Source organism: Lepus europaeus, chromosome 12 (genome assembly GCF_033115175.1).
Source record: "Lepus europaeus isolate LE1 chromosome 12, mLepTim1.pri, whole genome shotgun sequence".
In the NCBI taxonomy this organism is placed as follows: Eukaryota; Metazoa; Chordata; class Mammalia; order Lagomorpha; family Leporidae; genus Lepus; species Lepus europaeus.
Genome location: NC_084838.1, coordinates 101,906,823 through 101,920,013, shown reverse-complemented (window position 1 = coordinate 101,920,013; position 13,191 = coordinate 101,906,823). Strand labels below are relative to the sequence as shown.

The 13,191-nt window shown below is 41.2% G+C and overlaps 1 protein-coding gene across 4 annotated transcripts in view; it reads right to left on the bottom strand.

Moving 5' to 3' along the window:
* AGTPBP1 (ATP/GTP binding carboxypeptidase 1) overlaps positions 1–13,191 on the bottom strand; it is a 200,998-nt gene that overhangs the window by 145,038 nt on the left and 42,769 nt on the right. The window lies entirely within an intron of this gene.

Below are 13,191 nucleotides of genomic sequence, written 5' to 3'. Positions count from 1 at the left end.
AAAAGCTGTTATACAGACAATAAGGTAAGAAAGCTGAGAGTACGTGGTAGGCCTGGAATAGCTCAGAGTTCTGGCCTTTCGTACCCTCAGAAAAAAGAGACAGAGCAGACCTCTACAGAGACAGGTCAGTTTATTGAAGCAAACAGGGGCAATGGTCTGTTCTTGTGAAAAGACTTGGTGGGGGGGCCAGCACCGTGGCTCACTTGGTTAATTCTCCACCTGCAGCACTCGCATCCCATATGGGTGCCAGGTTCTAATTCTGGCTGCTCCTCTTCCAGTCTAGCACTCTGCTGTGGCCCGAGAGGGCAATGGAGGATGGCCCAGGTGCTTGGGCCCCTGCACTCATGTGGGAAACCAGGAGGAAGCACCTGGCTCCTGGCTTCAGATCAGTGCAGCGCCGGCTGTAGCAGCCATTTCTGGGGTGAACCAATGGAAGGAAGACATTTCTCTCTGTCTATACCTCTGTCTGTCAAATTAAAAAAAAAAAAAAAAAAGACTTGGTGGGTTTTATCTAGTCTGGTTGCCAAGGGAACTTGGCACCAGGGGCTCTCCAGAAGCCTTGGACGCCTTTTGCTTATCTAGTTTTGTAAGCAGTTTTGCAGGGGCTAGACAGAGAGAGACCACGGTGGGGGTGGGAAGGTGAAATTCTTTTTTTTTTTATTTAATGAATATAAATTTCCAAAGTACAGCTTATGGATTACAAAGGCTTCTCCCCCCACAACTTCCCCCCCACCCACAACCCTCCCCTTTCCCACTCCCTCTCCCCTTCCATTCACATCAAGATTCATTTTCAATTCTCTTTATATACAGAAAATCAGTTTAGTATATATAAAGATTTCAACAGTTTGCCCTCACATAGCAACACAAAGTAAAAAAATACTGTTGGAGTACTAGTTATAGCATTAAATAACAGTGTACATCACATTAAGGACAGAGATCCTGCATGATATTTTTTTTGAAAAGATTGATTACTTTTCTATGTAATTTTCTATGTAATTTCCAATTTAACACCAAGGTTTTTTTTTTTTTTCATTTTCAATTATCTTTATATACAGAAGATCGCTTCAGTATATACTAAGTAAAGATTTCATCAGTTTGCACCCACACATAACCACAAAGTGTAAAAATACTGTTTCAGTACTAGCTTCATTACTTCACCTTGGACAACCTATTAAGGACAGATCCCACATGGGACATAAGTACACAGTGACTCCTGATGTTGATTTAACAATTTAACACTCTTGTTTATGGCGTCAGTAATCTCCCTAGGCTCTAGCCATGAGTTGCCAGGCTATGGAAGCCTTTAGGGTTCGCCGACTTCGATCCTATTCCGACAAGGCCATAGTCAAAGTGGAAGTTCTCTCCTCCCTTCAGAGAAAGGTACCTCCTACTTTGATGGCCCCGTTCTTTCCACTGGGATCACACTTGCTGAGATCCTTCATTTAGGTCTTCTTCTTTTTCTTCATCTTTTTTTTTTTTTTTCCCAGAGTGGGAAGGTGACATTCTTGTGAGCAGTTTCATCCTTTAATACTAGTATCAGACAAAATAAATTTCAAAATAAAGCAAACCGCCAGAAATAAGAAGGAACTTACCCTAGTGATAAAAGGGTAAACATCAATAAAACATAAAAATCATAAATATAATTGCCTATTAATATCTTCATAAGACACCTCTCACAGCCGTATCTAAAACTGGGACAGTTCCCAGGACACAAACCTCTCCTTCCTCACTCTGTATTTCCTCCCAGATAAATGCATTACACTCCCAATCCACTGGCTCATATCCAGACCTCCCTTCAGAACTATGTACTTGGCTTCCCACTGTTCTCTCCTGGCTTCTTTAGAAGGCATAGTTAATATAAGCAATAATTATAACACTGCATTATTGGATTTCTGACATGTACAGACAGAATACACACAGCATTAATAACATAACATAAAGGAGTGAGAAGGAAAGAAAGCTGTACTGGAAGAAAATTTTCATAGTTTCTTGGAATTAGATAGGCTGAAATACACTGCAATATGATGCATATTTTAATCCCTAAGAACTAAAATTTTCAAGTTTAAAAAAATCAACACATAACACAAAAGAAGAAACAAAGGATGAGAATTTAAAAGACCTAAAACATTTAGAAAACAAATATCAAAAATGGCAGACATAAATTCAATTATATCAATACGTACCTTAAGTTAAAAGCACCAAACATTCAAACTAGATAAAAAGCAATATATTATCTTCAATAAACACAATTTGGATGCAAAGTACAAACAGGTTCAAAGTAAAATGGAGAAAGTATAACATGCAAAGAGGAATCCAGAGGCAGCTGGACTGGCTATGTTTTTATCTGGCAAAACAGCCTTTAAGTCTAGAAATACTACTAGAGACAAAGACAGAGATTGCATCACAATGAAAGAGTCAAAGCGGCTGGAAGATGAAAGATCTACATAGGCAACAGCAGAGTCTAACAGAAGGGATGGGCCCAAAACTGCCAAAGGTAAAAAGAGGTCACCAGTAATAGGTGGAGAATGCAATACCAGCTCATAAGAACTCATAGAGCACCCAGACAGAAAATGAACACGGTATAGAAGAACACCAGCATCAGCCAACTTGACCCGACATTTACAGAGTACTCCACCCAGCAGATAAAGTAACAGCAGAGCACACATTCTTTTCAAGTATACATGGAGCATTCTTCAAAGAAGACTATAGACTATCACAACATCTCATCACTATCATAATATCTCCTCTCCTCTCCCTGCAGCTTCCTCTCTATAACCCTGACTTTCAAATAAATATATAATTCTTTAAAAAAGAAAGAAAGAAATTTGGAAAATCCTAAAATACTAGGAAATTAACAACACACTTCTAAATAATCCATGGGTCCAAGAGAAACCACAAACTTATATTTTGAACAGATTAAAGCACAATTATCACGTATCAAAATTTAGAGTATGCACTCAAATCATTGTTGACAAAAGAAAGGTCTCAGAAATAATAACCTAAGTTTCCAATGTAGTAAAATGGGGAAACAAGTGCAAATTAAGCTCATGAAGGAAACAATAAATAAATAAGATAAATAAGACAGAAAAACAGGGAAAATCAATAAACCAGACATTGGTTCTTTCACATAATACTGACATTAGGCTATACCAGGGTTTCTCAGCCTCAGCTTCATTGACATTTTAAGCAGATAATCCTTTCTTGCCGGGGAAGCAGAGAGGCGTGCAATATACTGTACAATGTTTAACAGCATCTCTGATCTCTACCCAACAGCTTCCAGTTGCAACACCCCCGAAAAGCATTTTATGAACAAAACGGTGTCCAAACATTGTTTATGTCCCCTGGGGGGAAAAATGGAACAAAATCAACCCTGGTGACTCAGAACAAGCAAACGAGAGAGAAGAATCAAACTACCAAAATCAGGAATGAAGAGGGGACAGTCCTTCCCATTCTGTAGAAACTAAGAATAAGAAAATGTTGCCAACAAATTAAAATTAGAACATTTGCATGAAATAATTAAATGATTTTAGCAAAAATAAGGACAAATTACAGGAGGTATTGTGCATACTACAAATAAGTAATCCAATATTAAAGACAGAAAATGTAATGAATCCAAGAAACACTTAGAGCAAACTGTGGAAATTTTGTTTCAGCCTTTTTTTTTTTTTTTTTTTTTTTTTGGTGACAGGCAGAGTGGATAGTGAGAGAGAGAGGGACAGAGAGAAAGGTCTTCCTTTTTGCCGTTGGTTCACCCTCCAACAGCCGCTGGGGCTGGCGCATCGTGCTAATCCGAAGCCAGGAGCCAGGCGCTTCTCCCGGTCTCCCTTGCGGGTGCAGGGCCCAAACACTTGGGCCATCCTCCACTGCCTTCCCGGGCCATAGCAGAGAGCTGGCCTGGAAGAGGGGCAACCAGGATAGAATCCGGCGCCCCAACCGGGACTAGAACCCGGTATGCCGGTGCCGCAAGGCGGAGGATTAGCTTGTTAAGCCACGGCTCCTGCCTGCTTCAGCCACTTGAATAAAGTGCACTGCAGGAGTTTATTTGCTCTTTTAATTATTTAAATACACATGTGTGCCTGCTGTAACAATTCTAACAGTATACAACATCTAAAGTCAAAGCAAGAGTTCACACTTCATTCCTCTCCATATCTAGTCCGCTGATGCAATATTGCCAACAAGGGGTAAGGTAGCTTTCCTTTATGTGTGTGGGCACAGCCTGTTCCTGCAAACATCACATATAATTGCTGATTCTGTACAAAAACAAGACTATACCTACAGAGTTACATGAACCAAATGGACTTGCTTTTTATTCAATATATTACATGTAGGCCTGCAGACAATTCATATACTTCCACCAATGAACCATTATGTTCCACATGATAATTATTTTTCAGTGTCCATTAATAAAGTCTATAGGAACACAGCATACCTGTCCATTTATGTGTCATCTATGGCTGTTTCTGTGCTACAGGGCAGAGTGCAGTAAATGTGACAAAGGCTATATGGCCCACAAAACCAAACACATAGGCTATCTGGCCCTTCACTTAGTAAGCTTGGCATTCTCTGCTTTAGAGCAGTGGCTTTCAATTTTGGAGTCACCTGGAAAGCATTAACAATGATGATTAAATTGGTTGTGGGTGAGCCTGGGTGCTAGGATTACAAGACCCACAGTATTTTATTTATTATTGATAACACTTGCATAATATGGCTATCAAGGTCTAGTTTGAATATATTAAAATTTATCTAACCATTTTCCTGATGGATATTTAGACTGTCTCTTGATCTTTGATCTTATAAATAATACTGCAATAAATACTATCAACATCTTTCTTTTAAAAAAAGATTTTTTGTTTGAAAGGCAGAGTTAGGTTATTGGGTTAAGCCACTGCCTGCAGTGCCGGCACCCCATAAGGGCACAGTTCAAGATCTGGCTGCCTCACTTCCTGTCCAGCTCTCTGCTATGGCCTGGGATAGCAATAGAAGATGGCTCAAGTACTTGGGGCCCTGCACCTGCGTAGGAGACCGGGAGGAAGTTCCTGGCTCCTGGCTTCAGATCAGCACAACTCTGGCTGTTGCAGCCATCTGGGGAGTGAACCACTGGCTGGATGACCACTTGCTCGCTCACCTGCTCTCTCTCTCTTTAACTCTTCCAAATAAAATAAATCTTTAAAAAAAAAAAAAAGAAAAGAAAGGCAGAATTAGAGAGAGAGAGAGAGAGAGAGAAAGTATCCACTGGTTCACTCCTCAAATGGCTGCAATTGCCGGGTCTAACCCAGGCCAAAGCCAGGAGCCAGGAGCTTCTTCCAGGTTTCCCATGTCAGTGCAGGGAACCAAGGACTTGGGCCATCTTCTGCTGCTTTCCCAAGTGTAATAGCAGGGAGCTGGATCAGAAGTGGAGCAGGGGCCGACGCTGTGGCATAGCAGGTAAAGCCGCTGCCTGCAGTGCCTGCATCCCATGTGGGCGCCAGTTCAAGTCCCGGCTACTCCACTTCCGATCCAGCTCTCTGCTATGGCCTGGGAAAGCAGTAGAAGATGGCCCAAGTCCTTCTGCCCTTGCACCCGCATGGGAGGTCCAAAAGAAGTTTCCGGCTGCTGGTTTCAGATCTGCCAGCTCCAGCTGCTGCGGCCAACTGGGGAGTGAACCAGTATAGGGAAGAACACTCTCTCTCTCTCTTTCTGCCTCTCCTTCTCTCTCTGTATAACTATTTCAAATAAATAATTTTTTTTTTGACAGGCAGAGTGGACAGTGAAAGAGAGAGAGACAGAGAGAAAGGTCTTCCTTTTGCCATTGGTTCACCCTCCAATGGCCGCCGCGGTAGGCGCGCTGCTGCCGGCGCACCGCGCTGATCCGATGGCAGGAGCCAGGTGCTTCTCCTGGTCTCCCATGGGGTGCAGGGTCCAAGCACTTGGGCCATCCTCCACTGCACTCCCTGGACACAGCAGAAAGCTGGCCTGGAAGAGGGGCAACCGGGACAGGATCGGTGCCCTGACCGGGACTAGAACCCGGTGTGCCGGCGCCGCAAGGCGGAGGATTAGCCTATTGAGCCGCGGCGCCGGCAATAAATAAAATTTTTAAAAAAACATCTTTGTTGTTTTCATCAGCATTTCCTAAAATTTAAGAAGGTAAAGAAACATTTCAATATTTTTATTGGTTATTTGCATTTGCATTTCTTTCTCTTTAAATTACAAATTCCTAATCTCTGTTTTCCAAATGGATACCCAATAGGATTATCCTACAAATGACAAGATGATCTTTTATTACTAATTTGTACTACGTTGGCTGGCTAATCACAAGTACCATAAACAGTGCTTATGTTACACAAGCCCAGGGGACAATATTCAAAGGGCAGTGGATGGCAGGGTGGGAAGAGGTGGCAAGTCTCTGGCAGTGGTAATGGCTGTGAGCATGTCTGGTGGAGATGTATCAGAGGGGGCTTCCATGCCGTGATGGTAAGGGTCTACAGTGGTGGGAGGAATGGCCAAAAGTGTTATGCATTAAGTGGGGGATTTGGTTTCTTCTTCCTTTTTTGTTGAGTTGTTGGGTTTCTGAAAGGAGTCATTTCATATGACAATATAGTGAATAAACCTGACACGTTTAACTTGGCGCTGAGACAATGAGCATCCTTCTGTGGCTGCATTAGCTGATAAGCACTGTATTTCCAAGGCCTAGAATCCAATATTGATACTCTGAATTACAAAGCACAGGTATTTTAAATTTTGATAGGAACAAACACAATCTGTAGAGACCTTACTGGGTTTTGGTGGTGGTGTCACCCATCTTCCAAACACACAGACTGTACAGAAAGTTGTTCTCAAATAAAGTAAGGGTCAATGATCAGGAAGAAGGGCTAACAGCCACTGAGCTCCTGAGAACACTCTTGTTTCAAGACCTGGAACTCCAGGACAATGAAACATTAACAAAATCAAAATAAAGATATAACTGCGAAGGGATCAGCACTGTGGCACAGAAAGTGAAGCCTTTGCCTGCGATGTTGCCACACTGGTATTCCATATCAAAGTACAAGTTCAAGTCCTGGCTTGCTCCACTTCCAGTCCAGCTCCCAGCTAATACTCCTGGGAAAGCAGTGGAAGATGACTCAAGTACTTGGGTCCCTGCCACCCAAGTGGGAGGCCCAGATGCACTTCCAGGCTCCTGGCTTCCACCTGGCCAAGCCCTAGCCATTGTGGTCATTTGAGGAGTGAACCAGAGGACAGGAAGATCTCTTTCCATTTCGGTTGGTTCCTCTCTGTGTATCACTCTGCCTTTCAAATAAATAACCTTTCTAAAAATTGTGAATTGGCAAAAGAATTAGAATCATACCATGCAGCTTCCCAGACCACAGCAGAATGAAGTTGGAAATTAGCAACTCAGGAATCCCTAGAGAGTATGCAAACACATGGAGACTGAGCAACATGCTCCTGAATGAACGCTGGGTCATAGAAGAAATCAAAAGATAAATCAAAAACTTTCTGGAAGTAAATGATGATAACAACACAACATATCAAAACATGGGATATGGCAAAAGCAGTGTTCAGAGGAAAGTTTATAGCAATAGGTGCCTACATGAAGAAATTGGAAAGGCACCAAATAAATGAGTTTTCAGTGCATCTCAAGGATCTAGAAAAACTGCAGCAAACCAGACCCAAACCCAGTAGGAGAAGAGAAATAATTAAAATCAGAGAAGAAATCAACAGGATTGAATAAAAAAAATTACAAAAAATCAGCCAAACGAAGAGCTGGTTTTTTGAAAAAATAAATAAAATTGACACACCATTGGCCCAACTAACTAAAAAAAGAAAACACCCAAATCAATAAAATCAGAGATGAAAAAGGAAATGTAACAACAGACAACACAGAATTAAAAAGAATCATCAGAAATTACTACTAGGACTTGTACGCCAGCAAACAGGGAAATCTATCAGAAATGGATAGATTCCTGGACACATGCAATCTACCTAAATTGAACCATGAAGACACAGAAAACCTAAATAGACCCATAACTGAGAAAGAAATTGAAGCAGTAATAAAGGCCCTCCCAACAAAGAAAAGCCCAGGACCAGATGGATTCACTGCTGAATTAAGAAGAACTAACTCCAATTCTTCTCAAACTATTCAGAACAATCGAAAAAGAGGGAATCCTCCCGAATTCTTTCTATGAAGCCAGCATCACCTTAATTCCTAAGCCAGAAATAGATGCAGCATTGAAAGAAAATTACAGACCAATATCCGTGATGAACATAGATGCAAAAATCCTCAATAAAATGCTCACCAATAGAATACAACAACACATCAGAAAAATCACCCACCCAGACCAAGTGGGATTTATCCCTGGTATGCAGGGATGGTTCAGTGTTCACAAATCAATCAATGTGATACACCACATTAACAGACTGCAGAAGAAAAACCATATGATTATGTCAAAGGATGCAGAGAAAGCATTCGATAAAATATAACACACTTTCATGATGAAAACTCTAAGCAAATTTGGTATAGAAAGAACATTCCTCAATACAATCAAAGCAATTTATGCAAAACCCATGGCCAGCATCCTATTGAATGGGGAAAAGTTGGAAACATTTCCACTGAGATCTGGTACCAGACAGAGATGCCCACTCTCACCACTGCTATTCAATATAGTTCTGGAAGTTTTAGCCAGAGCCATCAGGCAAGAAAAAGAAATTAAAGGGATACAAATTGGGAAGGAATAAGTCAAACTATCCCTCTTTGCAGATGATATGATTCTTTATTTAGGGGATCCAAAGAACTCTACTAAGAGACTACTGGAACTCATAGAAGAGTTTGGCAAAGTAGCAGGATATAAAATCAACGCACAAAATTGTACACACAGGCAATGCCACGGCTGAGAAAGAACTGCTAAGATAAATCCCATAAACAATAGCCACAAAAACAATCAAATACCTTGGAATAAACTTAACCAAGGACATTAAAGATCTCTACGATGAGAATTACAAAATCTTAAAGAAAGAAATAGAAGAGGATACCAAAAAAATGGAAAAATCTTCCATGCTCATCAATATCATCAAAATGTCCATTCTCCCAAAAGCAATTTATAGATTCAATGCGATACCAATCAAAATACCAAAGACATTCTAAAAAAAATTATGCTGAAATTTATATGGAGACATAGGAGACCTCAAATAGCTAAAGCAATCTCGTACAACAAAAACAAAGCCGGAAGCATCAAAATACCAGATTTCAGGATATACTACAGGGCAGTTGTTATCAAAACAGCATGGTACTGGTACAGAAACAGATGGATAGACCAATGGAACAGAACAGAAACACCAGAAATCAACCCAAACATCTATAACCAACCTATATTTGATCAAGGATCTAAAACCAATCCCTGGAGTAAGGACAGTCTATTCAATGAATGGTGCTGGGAAAACTGGATTTCCACATGCAGAAGCATGAAGCAAGACCCCTACCTTTCACCTTACACAAAAATCCACTCAACATGGATTAAAGACTTAAATCTACAACCCGACACCATCAAATTATTACAGAACATTGGAGAAACCCTGCAAGATATAGGTACTGGCAAAGACTTCTTGGAAAAGACCCCAGGAGCACAGGCAGTCAAAGCCCAAATTAACATCTGGAATTGCATCAAATTGAGAAGTTTTTGTACTTCAAAAGAAACAGTCAGGAGAGTGAAGAGGCAACCAACAGAATGGGAAAAAATATTTGCAAACTATGCAATAGATAAAGGGCTAATAACCAGAATCTACAAAGAGATCAAGAAACTCCACAACAACAAAACAAACAACCCACTTGAGAGATGGGCCAAGGACCTCAATAGATATTTTTTGAAAGAGGAAATCCAAATGGCCAACAGGCACATGAAAAAATGTTCAGGATCACTAGCAATCAGGGAAATGGAAATCAAAACCACAATGAGGTTTCACTCACCCCTGTTGGAATGGCTCACATACAGAAATCTACCAACAACAGATGCTGGCGAGGATGTGGGGAAAAAGGGACACTAATCCACTGTTGGTGGGAATGCAAACTGGTTAAGCCACTATGGAAGTGAGTCTGGAGATTCCTCAGAAACCTGAATATAACCCTACCATACAACCCAGCCATCCCACACCTTGGAATTTACCGAAAGGAAATTACATTGGCAGACAAAAACGCCGTCTACACCTTAATATCTATCACAGCTCAATTCACAATAGCTAAGACCTGAAATCAACCTAAATGCCCATCAACAGTAGACTGGATAAAGAAATTATGGGACATGTACTCTATAGAATACTATACAGCCATAAAAAACAATGAAATCTAGTCATTTGCAACAAAATGGAGGAATCTGGAACACATCATGCTAAGTAAAATAAGCCAGTCCCAGAGGGACAAATATCATGTATTCTCCCTGATCAGTGACAACTAACCAAGCACCAAAAAGGAAACCTATTGAAGTGAAATGGACATTATGAGAAACAGTGATTTGATCAGCCACTGTCCTGACTGTTGAACAACTTAATACTTTATCCCTTTTAGTTTTTTTTTTTTGTTTGTTTGTTTTACTTAGTACTATTGGTTGAACTCTGTAATTAACACACAATTATAGGCCGGCGCAGTGGCTCAACAGGCTAATCCTGCGCCTTGCGGCGCCAGCACACCGGGTTCTAGTCCCAGTTGGGGCGCCGGATTCTATCCTGGTTGCCCCTCTTCCAGGCCAGCTCTCTGCTATGGCCCGGGAAGGCAGTGGAGGGTGGCCCAAGTGCTTGGGCCCTGCACCAACATGGGAGACCGGGAGAAGCGCCTGGCTCCTGGCTTCGGATCAGCACAATGCACCAGCCGCAGTGGCCATTGGAGGGTGAACCAACGGCAAAAACGAAGACCTTTCTCTCTCTCTCTCTGTCACTATCCACTCTGTGTGTCAAAAAAATTTTTTAAAAAAAATTAAAAAAAAACCCACACAATTATTCTTAAGTGTTGAAATTTAACTGAAAAGTGATCCCTGTTAAATATAAGAGTGGGAATAAGAGAGGGAGGAGATGTACAATTTGGGACATGCTCAATGGGACTTGCCCCAAATGGCAGTTAGAAACATTTCAGGGTATTCCAATTCAATCCCATCAAGGTGGCATGTACCAACGCGATCTCACCAGTCCAAGTGATCAATTTCTGTTCACAATCAATCATAATGATAGGACTAAGAGTCAAAGGGATCACATAAACAAGACTAGTGTCTGCAAATACTAAGTGATAGAATAAAAAAGGGAGAGAATGATCCAACATGGGAAGCAGGGATACACAGCAGACTCATAGAATGGCAGATGTCCTAAACAGCACTCTGGCCTCAGAATTAGCACTTAAGGCATTCCGATCTGGCTGAAGAGCCCATGAGAGTATTTTAGGCATGGAAAGCCAAGACACTCTGGAAAAAAAAAATACAAAAACCTATATGAACAATCTCTGGGAGTGAGATCCCAGTGGAAGGAACGGGTCATCAAAGAAGGAGGTACCTTTCTCTGAAGGGAGGAGAGAACTTCCACTTTGATTATGAGTTTGTCTAAATAAGATCAGAGTCAGCGAATTCAAAAGGCCTCCATAGCCTTGGCAACTCATGACAAGAGCCTAGGGTGGTTACTGACACCATAAAGAAGAGTGTCAATTTGTTAAGTCAACAATAGGAGTCACTGTGCACTTAGTCCTCATGTAGGATCTCTGTCCTTAATGTGTTATACATTGTGATTTAATGCTATAACTAGTATTCAAACAGTATTTTACACTTTGTGTTTCTGTGTGGGTGCAAACTGTTGACATCTTTATTTAATATATGCTAAATTGATCTTCTGTATATAAAGATAATTGAAAATGAATCTTGACATGAATGGAATGGGAGAGGGATCAGGAGAGGGGAGGGTTGCGGGTGGCAGGGAAGTTATGTGGGGGAAAAAATCCACTGTAATCCATAAGCTGTACTTTGGAAATTTCAGTTCATTAAATTAAAGTTAAAAAAATTGTGAATTGGGGCCCCCCTGAACTGTGGCACACCAGGAAAAGCTACCACCTGCAGTGTGTGGCACAGCAGGTAAAGTTACCACCTGCAGTGTCAGCATCCCATATGGGCACCAATACAAGTACCAGGTGCTCCACTTCAACTCAGGTCCCCGCTAATGTGCCTGGGAAAGCAGAAGAAAATGACCCAAGTGCTTGGGCCCCTGCATCCACGTGGGAGACCTAGAAGAAGTTCCTGGCTCCTGCCTTTGGACTCACTCAGCTCTGGGCATTGCAGCTATTTGAGGAGTGAACCAGTGGATAGAAGACCCCCCCCACACCCCGCTCTGTGTCTTCCTCTCGCTCTCTATAAATCTTGCAAATAAATAAATGAATCTTTTTAAAAAATTGGGAATTGTCTGGACCTTAATTTTAACAGAAATGCCATTAAAGTGTTGCCAGTAAGTATTAAGCTAGTTGCTCATTTTTCCCTTATTGTGAGACACACACACATACACACACACAGAGAAATCAAGCACAAGTTTTCAAATGTTAACAAAGTCTTTTATTGTTAATATCTACTGAGATAATTACATGGATTTTATTCAACTTGTGAAAATAATGTTATACTAATATACTTCCTTACATTAAATCATTTGTATTTGTATTCATTTTCTTTAGCAATGATCTTCATTTCTCTTGTACCCTTGTCAAGGTTTGATATCAAGTTAATATTACTAGCTTCATAAAACAGAAATAATTACAGGTGACATCTACTGAACATTTTTTATACTCATTTTCCTGCTGTTCATGTAAATTTCATCACAGTCCCATGATATCTGTTACCTCCCTTCCAGAGATGGTGTAGCTAAATCCTAGAGATTCAGTAACTTCCTAAGGAACCCAGTCACTGAGGGCAGAGGTGAATTTCAAGGTGGGGGCATGCTAATAACCAACATTCCATGCTACTTGACACCTTTCTGTCAACATTCTATGGAGAGTCGCCCTGGGGTTACTTGATGGGCTAGGAAAGTCTCTAGCTAAGGGTATTGCAAATTCCCAGCTCTGCCAACAACTGGGAAAATCTGCTAGACCATAAGAAAGCTGACCCTTTGCAAGCCAGACATTCAGATCCACTCTGCAAGCAGTCAGCCTCTCGCTGTCCTGCCTACCTGCTGCGTCCCTGTAGCCTGTTCAGTACATCTACCTCTGCTCTC